The following is a 17,041-nucleotide window of genomic DNA, read 5'->3' as shown; positions in this document are numbered from 1 at the left end:
TCCTGTATGCTTACCTGTTTGTATGCTTACCTGTTTGAATGCTTTGAGCGGGATTTTAATGCGGATGTGTGTGTGGGTGTGGGTGTGGGTGTGGGTGTGGGTGTGGGTGTAGTAATATACAAAGTTGCAACTAATTTTTCCTTTTTTTTTTATATATATTTTAAATGTACCATTATGTAATTAGTGTCTCGTAGGCCAACTGTCCGGGTGCTGTTTTTTTAATGAAATGTTTATATGTCCATATATTTAGTACTGCAGCATTTGACACTTTAATAAAATAATTTTCTTCTTCTTCTTCTTCTTCTTACCGACTCCCTAAGTGGACTGCAAGCCCTCCAAAACAAAAATACCAAAAACCGACCTAAATTAATAAATCAAATACTTAAAAGCTCCAACGACCTAACTAAGGCAGGCAAACAAATTACCTTCTTGTGGATACCCGCCCACGTAGGAATATACGGTAATGAAAACGCCGATAAGGCAGCTAAACTATCCCTCAAAATCCAAGAAATAAGCTTAAACTTACCCATCTCAAAATCAGAAATAAAAAATGTAAACAAGCAAAAAATCACAAAAAAATGGCATAACCTATATTTAAACTCAAATAGCCAAATCAATAAAATACTCAGCAAACCACTGACCAAACCAAAAATTATCCATCCATCAAAAAAAATCGACAGAGTAATCACTAAACTCCAAACAGGACACACCAACCTAAATAACCACCTAAAAAAATTAAAAAAAGACACTACAGGTAAACTGCCCACACTGCAAACAACTAGAAACCCCAGAACACGCACTCATCCACTGCACACACTACCTAACACATCGAACCGCATTACAAACCACACTCAATGCAAACTCTAGAAGCAATACTAAACCCACAAAATAAACTAGAAAACTTCAAAGCCTTAGGCGTATTCTTAATCAAAACGGAACTAATTAAACTAATCTAAAAACACAATAATCTACCAAATCCAAATCACATAAACAAACGAACATTCACCATACCCAGCTCCCTTAGTTCTCCTCCCCAACCCCATCGGCATCTATTCCAAATCTCAAAATTCCCAAATTCTATATAAGCAACCCCTAAAGCCCCCTCTTGGGTTGCACACACCACTTTCGCTCCTTTCGGAAACACATTAAATGGCCTGGCCTGGCCCGTGTGCGAAATACGCAAAAGTCGGAAAGCGCACGTTAAATCTCCAAAGTAAGTAAGTAAGTACAGCAGATGGCTGTGGTTTGACTATTCCTGCCTCATCTGTGCTTGGGTGAGTTATTAAGACGGTGTTAATATCTGAATTGATACCTAGTGTTTGTTTATCAGTAGTAATTACATTTTTATTATTATAACCTACCACTCGAACATCTTAAGTTCCATGTTACTCGGTGTCATATACAGACCTGTCCCCAAAACATAGTCTACTTTACCACCAGCATACTGTAGAGCATCTTGATATGGGTTGTTGGCCGAAGGTGGATCAACAGGTGACGAAATAGCATCCTCTACGTTTCAGCAAACTGCTTTTGTGCAACAATGATGTTTGTACGTGTTTGCGCCTGAGCCCCAACAACAGCCCATACATAAGTTATGACTGAGTCATTAAGTCTTTCAATACCGGGGTGAGTCATAACTTCTAATTTATTTAAAATAAATTCCAAGCATTTCAGCATCTTGTGGTCGCTCAACCTGTTGAACGGCTAATACAACTCCACCCTCAAAGTTCATATGATCACCTCTCCACTCGTTACTTGAGAGAGCAATGTCCTATCTAAGCCAACCACCTTTCAATAAACTATTGCTGACTTCTTGAACAGAGCGTGTGCCACTGTATGGGATACCAAGACCATGCTTAACTCCATGCAGACGCCAATCTAAATGTGTTGAAATAGCAATTTCACCATACGCCCGCTGATTGTATGGATTATTTGATGGATTCCATCCTGTGGTAATGGTTGACTTATATCTGCAAGGATACGTCTAATCTGAGTATAATATAATAAGGATTTTAAAACCAATTCAACATATTGTTGATGTGAAATTCGTCATTATCAATAAATAGGACAAACTGAATAGGTTATTACAGACAGGTGTTCAAAAGTCCCAATGGCCATGGATACTCGTTATGTGTTTTATGTCATGTTCATGTCGTCATTTATGTCAATCAGGCAGGCACATTCTTGGTATCAATAATCGTGTATATGCTCAAACAGTTTTTGTTTTCACATTGTCAATTCAAATTGAAGGAACATTATCACGACCCCAAACGCGAACGTTCACTTCTGCCTCAAGTCTGTAGACACATTCTGGTTCCACTAGACGGTTACTGTAAAATAACTTGGTTTATCAGGGTTGTGTTATGTACTCCAAGTTGTGGGGAAAACTGATGAAACACATGGCTGACATAATGAAAGCTTGCTGATCCTTTGTTTCTCGTTGTACCAATGACTATGATTCACTGATTGTGGCCAAATGGTAACAGCAGCCTCTGTCCCGCTCATGGAGGTCAGGAAGTTATGTAACCATCAAGGCAATGAGAGACATGTGGTGGAAGGAATAGCCTTGCTGTGGACTTACTGACCATGATCAGTCTGACCAAAATATAATAGGAGCGCCATTTTATCTCATTTTACTGTTAGCATTCTGTTTGTACTATGAAGCAAGACGACTACGTCACTATAATTTACAAGCTTCGGGTAATCGGGCCACAATAGATAGATCTCTTGTGTTTACATTGAAGACAATACACAAGGAGACAGTCCTTGGTTAAAGAATAACACCCGCTGCAAAGACCTTGACGTGCAACTTGTGTGCAGATGTTTCTACCACTACATATTCGTGTAACACGCATTTAAGAAACAAAATCATATCTGGAAGATTATTTCGGTATGAACTCCATGTCACCATGATACATGTCAACTTATGAAAAATCGTCAAGTTATATGTGTGCATAAAGTTAAACTGAAGCAATTTGAAATAATACCACAGATATTGTTTAGGTTTTAAGTCTATGTTGTAGTTATGAATGTAGGACACGGACATATAAATAATCAGTCAGGCGTTGTGAAGGGTAAAATAATTTGGAACAAGAGGTATTTTACTGGATTTTGTTTCCAAGATAATTAATATACATCACATATATTGTCATAAGGACAAAAAACCCAAACATTTTAGCCAAATATAGGGAGAGTAATCCATGTCAGCATCTGTGCTATCGGGGTTTATGTAAGTTGTTACAGTGGATTTGTATCACAGCATGAACTCAACAGATCATTATTATATCCCAGTGTTTTTGTAGAGTTATTCAATCTCGTGTTCCTTTTTAAAATTTACAAGGTTACAAACACACATACACGCGCGCACATACACACCAAAATTTGAACATAGCACAGCACCATTGGCAGATCCCGATTGCAGTTTCAACTATATCCATATATTAAGTGAGCACAGGTCGTTCACCCGAAATTCCCATAGACGACTACAATCACATTGCAGAGAAGTGTTAGTTTGATATAATTCCTTTTATATTGATGCATATTCGTATCAGATAGACATGTATTTTATCCGTAGAAAGGCGGTCAAGCCTACAGTTCAATTCACAGTAACAATTAATTTATAAACTACCTCAGAACAAAATGAAATGTTTCATCCTTTATCCTTTCAAATTTGAGGAGCCCCCATGACGTAAATATTTTTTAAATAGTTCTCTTGTCTCTGTCCAATAATGAAATTGTCTTATTTATCATTATTTAAATTGAGACAATGTTATCACAAGGCACATCTGCTTACTGGGATAGATTACAACCTCGGATGAAACAAACCATGACCGGTATTTTCAAAATTGTAGTTATAGCCCGTAATGATAGAATATGATATATCAATAATACGTGTCTCGGAGTCAGATATGGATACGACAACGTGTTATTGTATTATCGTATGGTAATATAATGTACTATTCTTTTCATATCGAAACCAGAATGATTTTGTTGCTATATTAGTATCAAAATAATTTAGATATTAGTATCAAAAATAATTTAAATGTAATGAAGACTTATTTAATCACAAATCTCCTAGTGTTTATAAATATAAGATAACTAACATAGGAAATCCTAAAAGTGTCATATATACATTAAAGAATGTCACCAATTGTAAAATCATGATTAAAGTAAGCATCAGTTCTAAAAATTGGAAATAATATACATTCGAGCATAAAGTTTAGTATCTTCAAATGGGTCTCCACATGCACAAGACAGATCGGGGAAGATTTGCCATTAGTATCGCCGTACCTTATTTAACAATTGCAAGTTGTCTGTTAAGATACTTAAATTATATGAACTATATGATCGTTTATGATACTGTGTCATAGACTACATGAACACACAACAAATGTTAAGTAATTATATGAAGATGATTTCATGAACATCATTTTATCCACAGCTTATTCTGTTCAGTTAGTTTAATTCCAAGGGAAATGTTCATGCATCAATGTTTTATGAAGTTATGTACAAACGTAGATTTGTACCCTTGGTAAATGCATATAGCTGTACATCTTCCGTATTTGCAAACAGACAAAACGATTACTTGTTACACTGAAGCAGATGACATCTTTACTACCCTTGCGTTACAAAAGAAACTGAGCATATTCTATCCAGTAGATGGAGAAGAGGATAATCACATTGTTGTTTGGTCAGTTAAGAGAACTGTTACATGAGAATCATTTGCCGGACATTCTCATTCACAACAAACCAAGCACGAATTTAAATATTATATTTACTAAATAATGCAGCCATTATATATGATAAATACGTCAATTAGAAGTGAGGTGCTCTAACAGAACAGAACTTTTGTTAATCAAGACATGAGTCAACAATTTACGTCTTGTTTTATTAACACAAAAAAACACAAATATTGGCATTCGTCACCGATGTCTTTTAAACCACATAAAGGCATACTATTGTATTATGCAGGATACATTGCCACCAGCCTACTCTAACTGGCATATAAAAGTCAGCCAAGCATCATCTATGTAGATTATAGTTCAATCGATCGCGACGTCAATGTTACTTTCATCTACGTAGATGATACATTTTCTTAGACCATCAGCAACATTAAGCCTTTCGCGTATATTACAACTTTGTAAGTTAACTTTCCTTTCCAGAAATACCACAGAATGGTGAAAGAGATGAACTTCTACCCCAAGAGATGTGTCATTGACTAAAATCTGCTTTGTTAATTTGATTTCAAGTGATAGCCTTCATCTGGAAGGAATTTATATTTGTATTATTTCAATTTTTCTTTTCATAAATATCACTCTGAATTTTGGGTTTTGAAATAGCATGTCGCAGAAATAACTCCTGTTGGACCCTTAGACTTGCAAGAATACTCTAATCATTGGCCGAAACATGCCCCATTTGTGCTTCTTGCTTTGTCAGACCAAACCCATACTGTTGAATTTCTCAAAAGCTTTAAAGGGTTAAAGCTATTTTTGGAAGTATAAATGGGTTGATTTGGTGACTACCACAGAAGTAGCAAATGGAGTTATGTCCGATGAAATTCTCTTTTTTGACTTGTGCCAAACGTTTCCGTGTTTTTCGGGTTTAACAACTAGCTTGCCTTTGCATTTGTTTGTCATATGGGGGGTCATATGAGCCTTGATGGCAAAGGTATCAACATATGTGAGAACAAAGAAACGTGAACCCAATATTTCAAATGTTGGAAAAAAGGAGAAAAACAGTACAGTCACGGTCTAGTGACCGTACCGTTTCCCTCTCGCTTAATTGTCTGGCTTCCGTCACGTTTCGGCAAAGTCCGGTGGTCGTCGTTGTCCAGTGTCTTTATATTCATTGTTAGATAATTGGTGACCCGTAAATTTGGTGTCCTCTCATCTGTCAGACATCCCACTTGTTATACACTTTTAGTAATGGTTGATTCATTACTAATACCATGCCTGTTACCTACGGTTTAGGTGGACTCAGCCCTTTCTTCACCCATTTGTCAGCCAGTAAGGAAAGAACACCACAAACTGTTACTCATATGTTTATTTACAGCACTAACAATTCAAATGACATGAGTCATATCAACAAAATTAAATCAATGTCAGCACTAAAACACGCATATCAAGTATGCAAGGTATTGATTTGACATATTTATCTCATACATGTTTGCTACCTCAAGGTATGAGATAAATATGTCAAATCAATACCTTGCATACTTGATATGCGTGTTTTAGTGCTGACATTGATTTAATTTTGTTGATATGACTCATGTCATTTGAATTGTTAGTGCTGTAAATAAACATATGAGTAACAGTTTGTGGTATTCTTTCCTTACTGGCTGACAAATGGGTGAAGAAAGGGCTGAGTCCACCTAAACCGTAGGTAACAGGCATGGTATTAGTAATGAATCAACCATTACTAAAAGTGTATAACAAGTGGGATGTCTGACAGATGAGAGGACACCAAATTTACGGGTCACCAATTATCTAACAATGAATATAAAGACACTGGACAACGACGACCACCGGACTTTGCCGAAACGTGACGGAAGCCAGACAATTAAGCGAGAGGGAAACGGTACGGTCACTAGACCGTGACTGTACTGTTTTTCTCCTTTTTTCCAACATTTGAAATATTGGGTTCACGTTTCTTTGTTCTCACATATGTTGATACCTTTGCCATCAAGGCTCATATGACCCCCCATATGACAAACAAATGCAAAGGCAAGCTAGTTGTTAAACCCGAAAAACACGGAAACGTTTGGCACAAGTCAAAAAAGAGAATTTCATCGGACATAACTCCATTTGCTACTTCTGTGGTAGTCACCAAATCAACCCATTTATACTTCCAAAAATAGCTTTAACCCTTTAAAGCTTTTGAGAAATTCAACAGTATGGGTTTGGTCTGACAAAGCAAGAAGCACAAATGGGGCATGTTTCGGCCAATGATTAGAGTATTCTTGCAAGTCTAAGGGTCCAACAGGAGTTATTTCTGCGACATGCTATTTCAAAACCCAAAATTCAGAGTGATATTTATGAAAAGAAAAATTGAAATAATACAAATATAAATTCCTTCCAGATGAAGGCTATCACTTGAAATCAAATTAACAAAGCAGATTTTAGTCAATGACACATCTCTTGGGGTAGAAGTTCATCTCTTTCACCATTCTGTGGTATTTCTGGAAAGGAAAGTTAACTTACAAAGTTGTAATATACGCGAAAGGCTTAATGTTGCTGATCATGATTAAGCGCAAAGATATAAACTCTAACTGGCTGGTCAGTAACATTAATGTAATATTAGTAATATTCAAATAAGTGTACTTGTTCTAGGTGTGTGTCGGACGTGGATACATATATATAAGCGTATAGAAGAAACGTCAACAAACTTGTAACTATGCATAAAATAATAAATAAGCAATGTCCTTCATATGTAACTTATCTTATACCACCAGCTGTGTCACAGAAGGTCAATTATAATCTCAGAAACCGCCATGATTTTGTAGTTCCATTTGCACGGACATCTACGTTTAAAAGGTCTTATATTATAGATACATTAGGCCAATGGAATAATCTATCATCAGGAATCAGGGATAGTCCGTCAATATCTTATTTTAAGCTGTCGCATCTGAGCAGCCTACATCACCACCTATGCACTATAATTGCGGTGAGAGATCTAAAAACATATTGCACACTAGATTGAGACACAATTGTAACACACTAAATTCCAACCTGTTTCGTGTTAATTTATCTGATACTATTTCCTGTAAATGCGGAGCTCCTTGTGAAAATTAATTCCATTTCTTCTTCGAATGTACCTCATATGATGATATTAGGGAGACATTACTGACAGCTATCGATAATCTTGGAGGACAAAAAACTCTACATAGTATTCTTTTTGGTGATCCAAACTTAGATGTTTTCCTGAATACAAAAATATTCTTGTCTGTACACAAATTTATAGAAACGACTAACAGATTCAGTAGCTAGCATATTATTGTTTCCAAACTGTTAATCATTAATATTGTTAAATCTATATACAATACTAACATGTACATGTATAATATTAGCATATGTATGAGATGCACACTGTCTTCACTTTCCAGCACATTGTACATATCCTTCATATGAGCACTGTATATAAATTTATATTGCGCACTATGTTTCAACAATGTGATGCTTCAACTGTAAATTGTTCATTTTCATTATGCAATATTATGTATAACTGTATATATGGAGAAGGCGGTAATAAGTGCTGCACTTGTGCCCAATCCCTTTGTCTTTTTGGACAATACAATATGTTTAATAATAATTATAAGCAACCAATGTATTATCATCAGGGTCCATTGGTATCCCTTCAGCAATTGCGAATCAGGTCCTAACACATTTGTTTTGTCATGTATCACGCGCTATACAGTCGAACCTCGCTTATCCGGACAATTGCTTTTTCTAAAATGTTGTCCGGATAAACGAGTTTCTGGATATCTGAATACCTTGTATACATTGTGCTGTACAGACCTACGCAGCATGCTGTGACAGCGAAAAGGCCTAATGAAACGGCTGAAGAAATGCATATGTAGCCTAGTTTAGACTATGCTCTTGTTTTGTGTACAGATACGACGGCGAGGTTAGGGCAACCTGATACACATGAGTATTAATAGCCATGTTTACCTGTATAGTTGACTGCCAAGGTCGAACTCATTCATGTGTGAAAACTGCTGTCGAGGCATCTGTACATCTTCTTCTTCTACATTAATATATATTTGTTGAGCACGAAACCATGAAGTGTAGCCAGGACATTTCCTCGAAACTATGGGCGGCCATGTAGCTTCAATATCTTAATAAATTATATCACTGAACATAGGTCCAGGTGTATTCAGTAAACAAAGATCTGAAGGGCTGTATTTCCTTCATCGAACACACTATGCGTTCATCACGATTTTACGGACACGAACGAACTAGGACTTGTTTGGCAGGTAGGATTTGTTAAGATTTGTTATCTTGTTCTCTCTCTACCCTCTACTTCCTTAATCACAATTTAAATCCTAAATAGACTTTCGGGCCTAACACTGTGGCAATTTTAGACCCTCTGTTTCTGTATTTAATTGAGCTCATTTCCCCTAATGTTTACATCATCTCATAAGACTTAGTCATCAATGATGTCAAAGCTGTCTGACATGTTTCTTATGAACAGTTTATGAAGCTAAACAATGTCCAAGTGACTTAAGCCAAAACTACGCGCTATCCATTTGATCGACGTTTGTATGTGATTGTTTGGGAGAGGAGGTGCTAACTACTACTTAAGAGAGAGAGAGAATTGTTTATTAAAGTGTCACATGTTACATACACTTCGTGATAGGATGTATACAAAACGGTAAAATATAACCTCCGGCCAAATATGGCCTACGAGACACTATAAAACGTATCAATCATAAACTATTCAGTTAAAACAGAATAAAAAATGTGGCACAGGGACACATACCTACGTGAAGCTACTTTTCAGCCACACGGAGGCGCGTACTCATACTTAACATACACCGCACATATACATCCATCAAACGACACATATACATAAATACATACCTCGTGATGCAGGCGCGGAGCACGGCCGTGGGCGGCTTCAATGAGGAGCGCACCAGTATGCCAGAATACAGGGCAACAAATATATATATATAGGACTTCCGGTATGGCGCACGAGCAGATGTGACGTGAAAGATAGGCCTCTGCTACCAATCCCATCCATCTCAATCAAAAAATGTCGTCAGCATCCCGTAAAAACCCTCCAAGGGGTGGTAGTTCAACCAAAGCATCAAACAACACCACGATGGATAGGTATATCGAAGATTCTTCGAGCGGAAATGTGAAGAAAACTTCACCACCTACCAACACCAAGAATAGCAACATGGCGTCCCCCGAGGTCGAGCTTGAAAGTTCCACGGCGCGAGAATTTGCGCAAGATTCTGGGGCTGACGAGGACATGCGTGCCTTCATAACTGAGGTTATTGGTAGACAAACAGTGGAAATATGTGCTAAAATCGATGGAATAACTGCAAGGGTGGTTGACCTCGAGAAAAGTGTGGAATTCAATTCGGAGCGAATCAACACGTGCGAGACGAAAACGGCACTGATAGACGACATGGCGAAAGAACTTGAAAACATGAAACGGAAAGTCCTGTTGTCAGAGATATACTCACGAAAAGCTAATATTCTCATATATGGAATGCCTGATTCCACAGAAGACCTTACAGATGCTGCGAAGGATATTTTTGTGCGGATACTACAAATAGATTCTGAAACTGTGAGGAATATGAAATTTGTGAATATTCATCGTTTGCCCGCTCAGCACAAAAAGATACAGAGCCCAGACCCGGTTATTATCAAATTCGTTTGTCAACAAGATAGAGACCTTGTTATGCAGACACGTTTCAAGTTCCTGAAAGATTTGACGAAGGAAAAATTAGTCTTCAGAACGGATTTACCTCCAGAATTAAAGCAGCGCAGGGCTAAACTTGAAGCTAAAGCTTACCCGCTTCGCAAGGAGCACCGATACCAGACCCGAGTACTGGAGAGAGGGACAAGTGTGTCATTACAGTATCGAAAATCAACTCAGATGGCCTGGAAAACACTGGATTTGAATGAAACCCCCGTTTTCGACTGAATGTGCGAACGTGTAACAACGGTTATAGTGTGTAGTAGGCAGTGCAGCCTAAATTAAGGCGTGTGGGTGACCAGTTGTGGGGATGTGTCCCAAGTGTGTTATTCTAACAACTCAAATCTACCATCACAAACTTTGTTTTGAAAAGCAGGACATGCTAATTTTCTGTTTGTTTGGACTGCCTGACAACCCAGTTTGTGTTTTCTATATATTGAGCCTACAGGATCGAGTGATTCCCAGATGTGTTTATTAAAATATAAACGTTTAACATTCCAAGGATTATATCTATATATATCCTGAAAGCAGAAACGGAGCTGTCAACCTTGTCATTCTGGAGTTCATTCTGGATTTTAGCTCAAAGTGCCTTTTGTTCGTGGTGTATATTCGACATGGTGTGTTGTCGGCTGGATTTGATAAAGTATTCATTTGGACGGATTTGTAAGGTTTTTGGACCAAAGCTCGCTTCTGTACGCCCTTTGACAGGTCAGTCGTCATTATTTGGCAAAAATGCATTTTTACTGTTTGTCATATATAATAGGCTAATTACTATAAGTCTAAGATCTTTGTGGTTTTTACCACGGTGCTGCACTACGTAACTGTTTGGTCATGTGACATCTACACAAAACACCAAGACCTACCAACATATCAGACATAAGATTTATATATTACTGATATTTTTAGAAAAAATGTAATTTTCTATGCAAAATATATACTGTCTTGGATAAATATGTGTGTGTAGCATCGCCACCACGTGGGGAATGATGTTGAATGTCCACGTGACCTATCATGTGACATATCATGTTACCTCTAGCAGCTGTTTATCTGTATTTGTTTACGACACTTTTCGTGACTGTAAAGAAGACTGATGTGTTTATATTAGGGGCAGTAAATGTATGATGTTCTGTTTAATTGATTGCAACATGCTGACTTGCATAATAACAGCAGTCGTTTGAACTTAAATACCTTTCCACGAGCAATATATTGGAGGGTTCAGTTTAAATCACGTGACACAAACATGTGACACGTTAACTTTTCACTCTGTTTACTGTTTTAGGTTTGTTGTCATTTTCTTCCCAGTGAGTATTTGTGTCTCTTTATTCTCAATGAGAGGTCGTCTTCAGTTTATTAGGATGTGTTGAGTTTGCAACTGGTAGCGTGGCGGTCGTAGTGTCATGATCTTTGGAGGAGAGATACCATACCTGAAGTATTATTTCGTGTTCTTTGTTGTTTTATTTGTCTTGTCTGACGGATGTTGTGTGAATGTGTTTATGATGCAGAATTATTGTGTATTAGATCTAAGGGTATTTGAAGGCATCCCAATGAAAACTGCCGTTCCAGTATTTGAAAACTTTTTGTGCAACATTGTATTTCCTTTTTGCATTGCATTTATTCCATATGTATACATTCCATACAGGAATTATTTCATTACTGGATCAGAGTGCATTTTTAAGTCAGACCTTTTGTGTGTATTAGTATCATGATAATGTATGGAAACTTCAGTATTGGTTCTATGAATTGTTGGGGCCTTAATGAATCTAAGAAAAGAAAAGATGTTTTTAATTTTCTCAAATCTAGACAACATGCTCTCTATATGCTACATTTTGTGGAGAACTGTGAGAAATTTATTCGAGCAGAATGGGGATTTAACTGTATATTTAATTCCTTCAGCGGAAACTCTAGGGGAGTAGCTATTATGATCAACAATAATTTTGATTACAAGATACATAATGTGTTCAAGGACATGAAAGGGAATTTGTTGGTTCTAGATATGACAGTTGAAGGTGTAAGGATGACAATAGCTAACTTGTATGGACCCAATAGTGATGATCCAGAGTTTTATAAGCTACTTCTTAATAAAATCATTTAACAATAAATCGGTAGTGATAGTTGGGGATTGGAATTTAGTGCTAAATCCTTCAGACGATACTCATAGTTATGCACATGTAAATAACCCTCTAGCAAGACAGCAAGTATTAGAATTAATGGGGGAGTTGAAGCTCATTGATGTGTGGCGTGAAGAAAAACCAGACGTAAAACAGTTCACATGGAGAAGGAAGAAGCCAGATTAGACTTTTTTCTTATTTCTGAAAATTTGTACTTGTCAGTTTGTAGAGTTAAGATTAATGCTGGCTATAGGACAGACCATTCACTGATAGATTTATGCTTTCAGTTGGGTCAGCAAAAAGCTACCAACACTTATTGGAAATTTAATAATTCTCTGCTGAGTGATCCGGCATACATAAATGTAGTACACTCAGTAATATCAGATGTTAAAAAGCAGTATGCAGTTCCAGTTTATGACAAGCAAAATCTTGATAAGTTGCCAAACTCTGATATACAGTTACTCATTGATGATCAATTATTTTTAGAAGTATTACTGATGGAAATTAGAGGGAAAACAATATCTTATGCTACATTTAAAAAGAAAGAGAGACTTAAGAAGGAAAAGGAGTTGACAGAAACTATTGAAAACATAGAACATAACATTGACATTGACCACTGTCTTTTGGAGCAAAAAAGAAAAGAACTAGAAGAACTAAGAAGAATTAAAATGGAAGGTGTTTACATAAGATCCAGATCTAAATGGATAGAAGAGGGAGAGAAAATTTCGAAATATTTTTGTGGCCTTGAAAACAGGAATTTTGTCAGTAAGACAATGATCCAAATTGAGAGACCTAACGGTGAAATCTTGATAGATCATAAGTAAATTCTAAAAGAAACACAGATGTTTTATCAAAATTTATATAATTCACAGGAAAATGATATTGTTAATTTTGACGTAGAAAGATTACTAAACGAAGGTGATATTGATATTCCTACTCTAGACAAGACTATGTCCGATACCTTGGAAAATCCTCTGACCTACGAAGAGCTACTGAAGTCTTTGAAATCCATGAAAAATAACAAAAGTCCAGGATCGGATGGTTTTTCTGCAGAGTTTTTAAAATTTTTCTGGAAAGACATTGGGTATTTTTTGCTCAGATCCATCAATTTAGGCTTTAATAAGGGGGAGTTATCTGTAACTCAAAAACAAGGAATTATTATCTGCCTACCAATAGAGAACAGACCGAAAAAATTCCTAAAAAATTGGAGACCAATCTCTCTTCTTAATGTTTCATATAAGTTAGTTTCTTCATGTATTGCAGAAAGAATAAAAACTGTTCTTCCAAATTTGATTCATTCTGAACAAACTGGTTTCATAGCTAATAGATACATTGGTGATAATACCAGGTTATTATATGACATTTTATTTTATACTGAAAAACATAAGATTCCAGGGATGCTTTTATTAGTTGATTTCGAAAAGGCTTTTGACTCTGTTGCATGGTCCTTTACACAAAAATGTCTTTCTTTTTTTGGGTTTGGATGTAACATCAGAAAATGGATAAATGTCTTGTACACCAACATACAGTCATGTGTAACTGTGAATGGAAGAACATCCGCTTGGTTTGATATACAGAGGGGATGTCGTCAAGGGGACCCCCTCAGTCCCTATATTTATCTTTTATGTGCCGAGATACTGGCAATATTAGTTAAGAAAAATAAAAATATCAAAGGATTATGTATTAATGGTAAAGAAAATATCATAGAACAGTATGCTGATGATACTGAATTCATTTTGGATGGAAGCAGAACCTCATTCGAAGAAACAATTCATACTTTAAAACAGTTTGCTAATATTTCAGGTTTAAAAATAAATTATGATAAGTCCGAAGTTATTTGGATAGGGAGTAGAAAGAATAGTGATGTAAGGTATATACCTGAATTGAATATTAAATGGAATCCAGCAACTTTTAGAGTTTTGGGAATTGTTTTCTCCACAGATCTTGATTTAATTGAAGATTTGAATTATAGAAGGAAACTTTATGAAATTGAACAAATCATTAAAAAGTGGATGAAAAGAATTATTACTCCTCTAGGAAAGATAGCAGTTATTAAGGCATTATTAGTTTCTAAATTGAATTATTTTTTCTTATCGTTGCCCAATCCTTCAGAGCAGTTTATGAAGGAGTTGAACAAGTTACTGTTTTCATTTTTATGGAATAATAAACCAGATAGAATTAAACGTCAAGTGATATGCAAATGCTCTGCAGATGGAGGTGTGGGAATGGTTGATTTTTTAAGTATGTCAAATCTCAGAAAATCTCTTGGATCAAGAGGTGTTGTCTGAAGACTATCAGACCAACTGGAAGGTGTTGTTGATGTCTTGTCATCCAAAATTATCCACTATGCACAAATACGGGTCCTCTTTTATCCAGAAATTGAGTAATCAAACTCTCAATCCTTTTTGGAAAGACTGTTTGGAGGCTTTTTATGAACTCTCTAATAAGGCTACAATTGACACCTTTGATGCACTGGTAAGCGAACCTCTATTTTATAATCCAGATATCAAGATTGACAAACAAACTGTTTTTTGGAAACAGTGGGTTGATGCAAGAGTGTATAGAATTTGCGATTTATTAGATATAAATGGTTGTTTTTTGTCATACAATGACTTTTGTAGAAAACATGAGTTCACACTGCCAATCATGCAGTTTAATAGTATAGTTTGTGCAGTTTCAAACTATATTAAGAAGGCAAACATAAAAATGGAGAACACCATTAATCCTTTAGATTACAGTTTATTATTGACTAAACTTTTCTCATTAAAGAAAGTTTCCAAACATGCCTACTATACACTTTTGGGACCTTTGGTTAGTTGGAAAGCCAGACAGAAATGGGAATTTAATTTTGGTGAATTAAACTGGAAATCCATTTTTATAAAACCTTTCAAAATAACCAAAGATACAAAGCTTCGGTGGTTTCAGTTCAGGATAACTCATAGGATACTTACAACCAACTCTTTTCTATTTTATATCAAGAATGTTGACAGTGATCGATGTACTTTTTGCAGTGATGAAAGAGAGACGATCGTCCATCTCTTGTGGGAGTGTGATATTGTACAGAATTTTTGGAAACAGTTTATGATCTGGATAAATGACAAATGTGGACACATTCATAATCTAAATCTTTCAGCAGAATATATTATTTTTGGCTTTAAAAAAAATCTTATTACTGATAAAGTGTTTGATTTTATCATCCTGTTCACAACATACTTTATCTACAGATGTAGAGTTCAAAATATACTACCAGATATACAGTTTTTAAAGAATGAACTCAAACTTCGCTATAAGATAGAGAAAAGACGTTTTTTGTCCACAAACAGAGGTTTGGAATTTAACAAAGACTGGATGATGTACCATAACCTTTTTGAATTTTAGGATATGTATATGTATGTGTTCATGCCTATATTATGGTATGCCCATGTGTTAGTGTCTACATTTTCGTATCATTCAATTGGAACCACTGACTTGAGATTTGAGATCTCTCTTTGAGAATATAATGCATGTGTGTGTGTGTGTATGAGAGTGCTTGTGGCGTCCTTGTGTGAAAGCGTGTAAATGGTGTTTGTATGAGAAGTGTGAATGGCTGTTGTTTTTATGATAAAAAAAGGGGACTCCATCATGTGATACATATATATTATGTATTAAATCATTTATTATCGCTAGTAATATCAATCTCACATTACAAATGATGTGCAAACAGTCAATGTATCAATATGCACTATATCATGTACAAAGTATCCTGAACCCTGAATAAAAAAAGTATTACAAAAAAAATATATATATATAATCTGAATATATTTCGTGATGGTGTGACCCATGTATATGTCATGTTCGTGCGCTATCGTTTATGTCTTTCCATAAAGTAAAAGGTGCATTTATGAACATGTTGTCCTTGGAGAGACAAATACTGCGCCTGACTCAAATGTTTGTTTGGTTGTTTGAGACTAATCCCTTCTGTTGGTTGGTTGGTTGTTTAACGCCGCACTCAGCAATATTCCAGCTATATGACGGCGGTCTGTAAATAATCGAATCTGGACCAGACAATCAGTGATTGATATCATGAGCATCGATCTACGCAACTATGATGCGATGACATGCATCAACCAAGTCAGTGAGCCTAGCCACCCGATCCCGTTAGTCGCCTCTTATAATTATAATCCCTAATTCATCGGTATTGTGTCACTGGATCTTCTGGTCCATCACTTGATTACCTGGTTTGTTCACAAGCCACGCCCTCACAATACAGGAGTACTGCTGCACGGTGCCAGGCTACGTATTTCGATGCAAATTGTGAGAGTGGCGGGTGCTACCCGTGGGGCAGGACATGCTCACCCTTTTCGCGAACCCCTGGTCTCAAAACTGATTTTCAGTGATCCATTCAAGTATTTTGCACCTTTATTTTGCCTCCTACGCCCAATGTCCTCCGACCTAAAGCCCTCATGATCGCGTTGTGAAAGAAAGATGTTGTTCAAAGCAGAGTCCACCAGGCCATATATCATGATCCA

At 36.4% G+C, this 17,041-nt stretch overlaps 1 protein-coding gene across 1 annotated transcript in view; it reads right to left on the bottom strand.

The window, feature by feature from the left end:
• LOC139461536 (uncharacterized) overlaps window positions 1–9,644 on the bottom strand; it is a 29,319-nt gene extending 19,675 nt beyond the window's left edge. The window contains exon 1 of the mRNA XM_071243020.1: window positions 9,579–9,644. The gene's annotated coding sequence lies outside the window, so the exon portion shown is untranslated. The remainder of the gene's footprint in view (window positions 1–9,578) is intronic.
• Window positions 9,645–17,041: the final 7,397 nt, after the last annotated feature.

The sequence above is a fragment of the Haliotis cracherodii genome, unplaced genomic scaffold (genome assembly GCF_022045235.1).
Source record: "Haliotis cracherodii isolate W230 unplaced genomic scaffold, xgHalCrac1.p SCAF_15, whole genome shotgun sequence".
NCBI classification, from domain to species: Eukaryota; Metazoa; Mollusca; class Gastropoda; order Lepetellida; family Haliotidae; genus Haliotis; species Haliotis cracherodii.
Note: the sequence above shows the minus strand (reverse complement) of the source record. Positions and strands in the feature narration are given on the sequence as shown.